The sequence below is a fragment of the Sus scrofa genome, chromosome 2 (genome assembly GCF_054392235.1).
Source record: "Sus scrofa isolate SSC_HxYL_T2T_F1_AM1 chromosome 2, Sscrofa_HxYL_maternal_Yorkshire_Landrace_v2.0, whole genome shotgun sequence".
NCBI classification, from domain to species: domain Eukaryota; kingdom Metazoa; phylum Chordata; class Mammalia; order Artiodactyla; family Suidae; genus Sus; species Sus scrofa.
Window position 1 is genome coordinate 86,701,689 of NC_139384.1, and position 5,691 is coordinate 86,707,379.

Below are 5,691 nucleotides of genomic sequence, written 5' to 3' on the forward strand. Positions count from 1 at the left end.
CTCCCAGCAAGATGATGGAGGTGAAAATTCTCAAGGGCCACAAAATCTGGGGCCCCAACTTCCTCCCACCACTTGCTGTGTGGCTGAGAGTAATTGTCTCGACCTCTCTGAGGTCCAGTTCCCTTTTTTTTTTTTTGTCTTTTTAGGGCTGCACCAGCAGCATATGGAAAGTTCCCAGGCTAGGGGTCGAATTGGAGCTACAGCTGCAGGCCTACACCACAGCCACAGCAATGCAGGATCTGAGCTGCATCTGCGACCTACGCCACAGCTCACGGCAACACCGGATCCTTAACCCACTGAGCAAGGTCAGGGATCCTGCGTCCTCACGGATGCTAGTCAGATTCGTTTCTGTTGAACCACTAAGGGAACTCCCAGTTCCTTTCTTAAGCTCAAGAAAGAGCATCGAATATCTACTCAGTGGCCTGCAGTTAGGCAAAGAGTTGGTTAAAAGCACAAATCTTTGCGTTCAAGTCAGAACAGAACTCTGTGGGGGCCCGAAAGAGGGAGACCCTGACCTCCTGGCTGCTCAGGCAGAATGCCCCAGAAAGGGGGATCAAATGAGCTTGTTCCACTGAACCACATCCACCCTGGAGAGTCATTTTGACCTCGTTTGTAAAAGACCATAAATAACCTAGTGCCCCCCACTGGGGATCTGCTGTGTAAACTCAGCTTCCTCCAGCCAAATACCAAGCGACTTTTCACAGACAGGCAGATCTCTCTATGCAGGGATAGATTAAATATAGCCACATATTCCCTGCAGCTTCCCTCTCAGTAGGGGGAATCTGGGGGCTTGCTTTAATGGTAAGAATATGGTAGGAGTGATGCTGTGGGCACTCAGACCTTAGTCTGCAGGGGAGCCCTGCGGCTTCCACCTCTGTCCTCTTGGAAGGCTGCCCTGGGGCCACTGTGTTAGAAGGAAGCTGGACCAGCTTATGGATGATGAAAGCCCCGTGGAGGCTGAGGCTCCCAGCCAACAGCCAGCTCCCAACACCCTTGTGAGGGTCTCAGTGTTGGCCCCTGTCAACACTGCAGGTGTCTGAGGTCTCCTGAATTAGCCCAGGTGACACCAGCATAGGAACTTTACAGCCAACCCACAAAACCATAAGGAATAATAAAGTATTTTATGCCACTCAGTTGGGGGATTTTTTTTTTTTCTAATTTACTTTTTGACCATGGGATGCCATGGCTTGATGTGGGAACTCAGTCCCCAGACCAGGGATTGTACCTGGGATGCAGTGCTGAAAGGGCTGTATCCTAATAACTAGACCACCAGGGAACTCCCAGTTGGGGGATGTTTGTTATGCAGTGAGAGGTCACTAAGACTTGCTGTGCCCAATGGCACAGTGAAAGCAAGTGTAGCAGGCTGATGTGCGTGTTGTCACACCATTTGTTTAAGACATTTTCAAGAAGTTCTTAAGCTTTTATGCTGTTTTTTAATACATAGAGAAGGCTCTAGAAAGATGATGCTGATGCAGGATTGAAGATGATGATCAAAGCTGGGGCGGAGGGGAATGTTAGCCTATTCCTAAGGTGTTAATATTTCACGAGAGATTTAATATTTAATATTTTACATTTAGTGTTATATTGAAATTTTAATATTTTACAAGGAGTCAGCGAAAGAGAAGGCCAGAAGCAGAGAGGGAGATGGAGAGGGAGAGTGAGGGAGGCAAAGCACGGCAGACACAGAGGCGGGGACTAGAGCCGGAAGAAGGAGAAAGGAGGACACGGTAACCTGGCCAGTGACACCGATCCCGCCCTCCTGCCCAGGGTATAAATCCCCCACCTGGCCCTGCTGGGCCACCAGCTGGCCCACCATGCCATCTGGAGGCTGCCCACTGACCCCAGCCCGGATCCCACCCTTCGAGCTCCCTACCCACGGTCAGCGCGGGCCCCGGAACAGCAGGCTGACGCTGCAGCCATCGGACCCGGGGCCAGCCCTGCTCCACGTGCCCACGGTCACCATGGCCCACAGCCTCCGAGTGCTGGCCCATAGGTCCCGGGTGCTATCCGCCGAGGCTCCACTCTGGGAGATTTTGCCAGACGCCTGGGCAGACGGGGAGAGACGGGCAGACCCTGGCTTGAGACCAGCTCAGCCCAGCCGGTGATCCCCAGGACCCCGCCCCACGGCAGATTCCAGAGTCTCCCGAAGCTGGACAGGACCCTGACATTGCTGACAGTCAGCCCTGTCCCTCCCCCCAGCTGCCTTGTCCCCCAAACAGCTTCGGTAACAGGATGGGCTGATGCACACCTTCTGGTCCCCTTTGCCCTCCCCCAACCCTTTTGTTATCCCCCTTCATTGTGAGGAAGTTGAGGCCCAGAGAGGTTGAGCAGCGTGTACAGGGTCACACAGGGGGGATCCTCAGCCGGTGGGCAGGCTCCCTCCAGCACTATCTGTCCCCCACATCCCTTCTGTGCTCTAAAGCCTTTATCATGGGTGCAGAAACTGAGACCTAAAGCTGGGTGGAGAGGGAAGGAGCACATATTAGAGGGACAGCAAACAGAGAATGGAAGGAACTGCCGGCCAGCCTGGCACCAGGACAGGGAGGGAACCTTCTCCCCTCCTCCTCACAGCCAGGTCCGGTCCTGTCGCCTACAGCCCCAGGGAGCCCTCATCCCTGCGCAACTGGAGCACCAGTGATGCCACAGATCCCCAGTGGCCGCCTGAGGCTACTGGCTGTCCATGTCCAGTCTCCTGGCCAGTGAGGCAGAAGAGGAACCGAGTCCTCCCGCCTGGACTCAGACACGGAGGTGGCTGGGAAAGGAAGAAGCTTTTGTCAACTTTACAAATGGGGTGGGAGGTCTTGGATCCCTGGGGCTGTTGGTTTGAGCTCAGTCTGGTCCAGGGTGGGAGTGGGGGTGCCCCGGGGGTCTGGTCCTCCTGCTTTCTGTGTCCTCCCGGGCTCCAAGCCCACCGAGAGCCCCCGCTGTTCACAGGAATAGGTCTCCTCCCCTCACCCCCCGCCCCACATCAGGCTGGGTGTTTCGTTGACGCTCAATAAACCCAGCTCACAGTGCCTCTGGCCTCCCGGTCTTTTCCTGCTTTCTACCTGTGTTCAGGGCCAAGGCCAGCTCCTGACATATCCCCACCAGCGCCCACCCACCCTGTCCCCAGCCGGGCTGACCAGAGCCAGTAGAGGTCAGGCCTCACCCAGGAATGAGGAGCCCAGGCAGATAACATTCCCAGCATATAGATCAGGACTTCTGAGAGGGGGGCCTTGGTTCCAGGAAGACATGCCCTTGGGCGCCACCCTGGTAACTGAGAATCTGAGTTCCCTTCCCCTGACCCCAACTCCCCCAAAGCACCAGACTCACACGCATTGTGTGTCTTAGAGGAATCCCCAAATCAGCATGCTCCAAGCTGATGCCCCCCTTCTGCCTGCCAACCTCCCTAGATTTCCCCATCCCAGGATGCACTGACCCAACTCCCCCACTTACTCAGGCCCCAAACCTTGGCATCACCCATGACCCTGCTACCCCTGACATCCCGTCCATCAGCAGCTACTGATAATTCTACTTTAGAACTTATCCCAGAGCTTTTAAGGAACAGATAACACCAATCCAAATTTAGAAACCAGAGAAGGAAGGAATGTCCCCCACCTGTTGTGTGAGGGCAGCATAAGCGAAAGGACATTACAGAAAAGGAAAACCACAGCCCAATATCTCTCATGAATATAGATGCAAGAATCAATCCCTCACAAAACGGCAGCAGAAGAGACCCAGCCCTCTACACAAAAGATGGTTCCACATAACCACCAAGTGGGGCCTGTGCCAGGAATGCAAGGTTAGTTTAACACCAGAAAATCCATCAATGTGATTCACCACATGTATAGAATAAAGAAGTTCCCACAACCATGTCATAGCTGCAGAAGAGGCATCTGACAAAATTCAATACCTATTCAGATTAAAATCTTGACAACTAGAAATAGAAGGGAGTGGAGGTCCCGTTGTGGTGCAGCAGACACAGTTCCAATCCGGCTAGGAACCATGAGGGTGCAGGTTTGATCCTTGGCCTTGCTCAGTGGGTTAAGGATCTAGTGTTGCCATGAGCTGTGATGTAGGTCACAGACCTGGCTTGGATCTGATGCTGTGGCTGTGGCTGTGGCCAGCAGCTGTAGCTCCATTTGGATCCCTAGCCTGGGAACCTCCATATGCTGTGGGTGCAGCCCTAAAAACTAAAAAAAAAAAATAGAAGGGAGTTCTTCAACCCGATAAAGGCCATCTGTGAAAAACTTACAGCTAACATCACTGTAAACGGGGAAAAACCAATGCTTTCCCCCAAGACCAGGAGCAAGGCAAGGATTTCCACAGTCTCCTTGGACATTGTACTTGAGAGTCTGAACAGTGCAATAGGGCAAGAAAATGAAATCAATGATATATGTTGGAAAAAAAGAACTAAGACAGTCCCTATTTGCAAAATCTGAAATTATTTGCTGCTGTGTTATTTACTTGCTTAAAATACTTGCTGTGATTCAGGATCCAGCACCTGTCACTTCGATCACAATGGTACCTGCCTTCTCTTGTCTCCCTGCACCCCCTCCAATCCCCTAGTTTTCAGCAGCAGGTCAGCTCAGAGAATGTCTTTGTCCCTTACTTAAAACCTTCCAGGGTCTTCCCATTACATCAGGACAAAACCTCACTCCTAGATCCTCAAAGTTGTGCAGGATCCCTCCTATCCCCGTCTCTGCCTTCACCTCCTCTCTCCTCAGCCACATTCACTCCACATTATCCTGCAACGGCCCCCACCCCCCCAACCCTCAAGGGTGTTAGGTTTAGTCCTACCCCAGGGCCTTTGCACATGCTGTCAGTGCTCCTGAACCATGCAAACCTCATCACTTGCTTTCTCTAGGCCATCACTCAATGGAAGTCTTTCCCTGACCCTCCTCCCCAAACAGCCCAATTCCTGATCACCACAGATCCAGCTTTATCCACGGTGCGATTTCAATCCTCAACCACCATCCACACTGATGTTACACAGATGGGTGTGTCCGTGTATTCTGTGCACTCCCCCCCAAGAAGCTCCCTGAGGTCAAGGACTGCACCTATCTTAGTCCATCTTATAACCCAGGCAAGATGCCAGGTATCCTAGGGGTACCAGTCACCAGGAGGTACATTGAATGAATGATTAGACAAATCCAGAAATAATTAGATTCTTCAACAAATACATGATAAAGAAAGAGAGAGGCAGAGAGAACTTATACATTAAAACAGACACCAACCAACTGCAATGAATGGATCTAATTTGGATCCCGATTTGAATAAAGTGTGAAAAAATTTACAAGGCAATCAGGGGAAATTGTGCCTGGCTAGACATTTGAGGATAATCAGGAATTGCTGTTAATTTTTAATTTTTGTACAGAATAATAGTGAAAGTATGTTTCTTCTAAGTCCTTATATTTTATTTTTTATTTCTTCGGCCATACCTGTGGCACACAAAATTTCCTGGGCCTAGGAACAAACCCACGCCACAGGAGTGATGATGCCGGATCCTTAACCTGCTGAGCCACCAGGGAATTCCTGAGTCCTTATATTTTAGATAAACAAATATTTATGGATAGAATTATATAGTGTCAAAGATGCGCCATGACATAGTTTGGGAGAACAAGGAGGGTCCTGCTGAAACAGGAGGGCTGGGTTCCTGGCAGGATTTGCTCCGGTTTTCTTGTGCTTGAAAATCTCCATAATAAGTTCCCA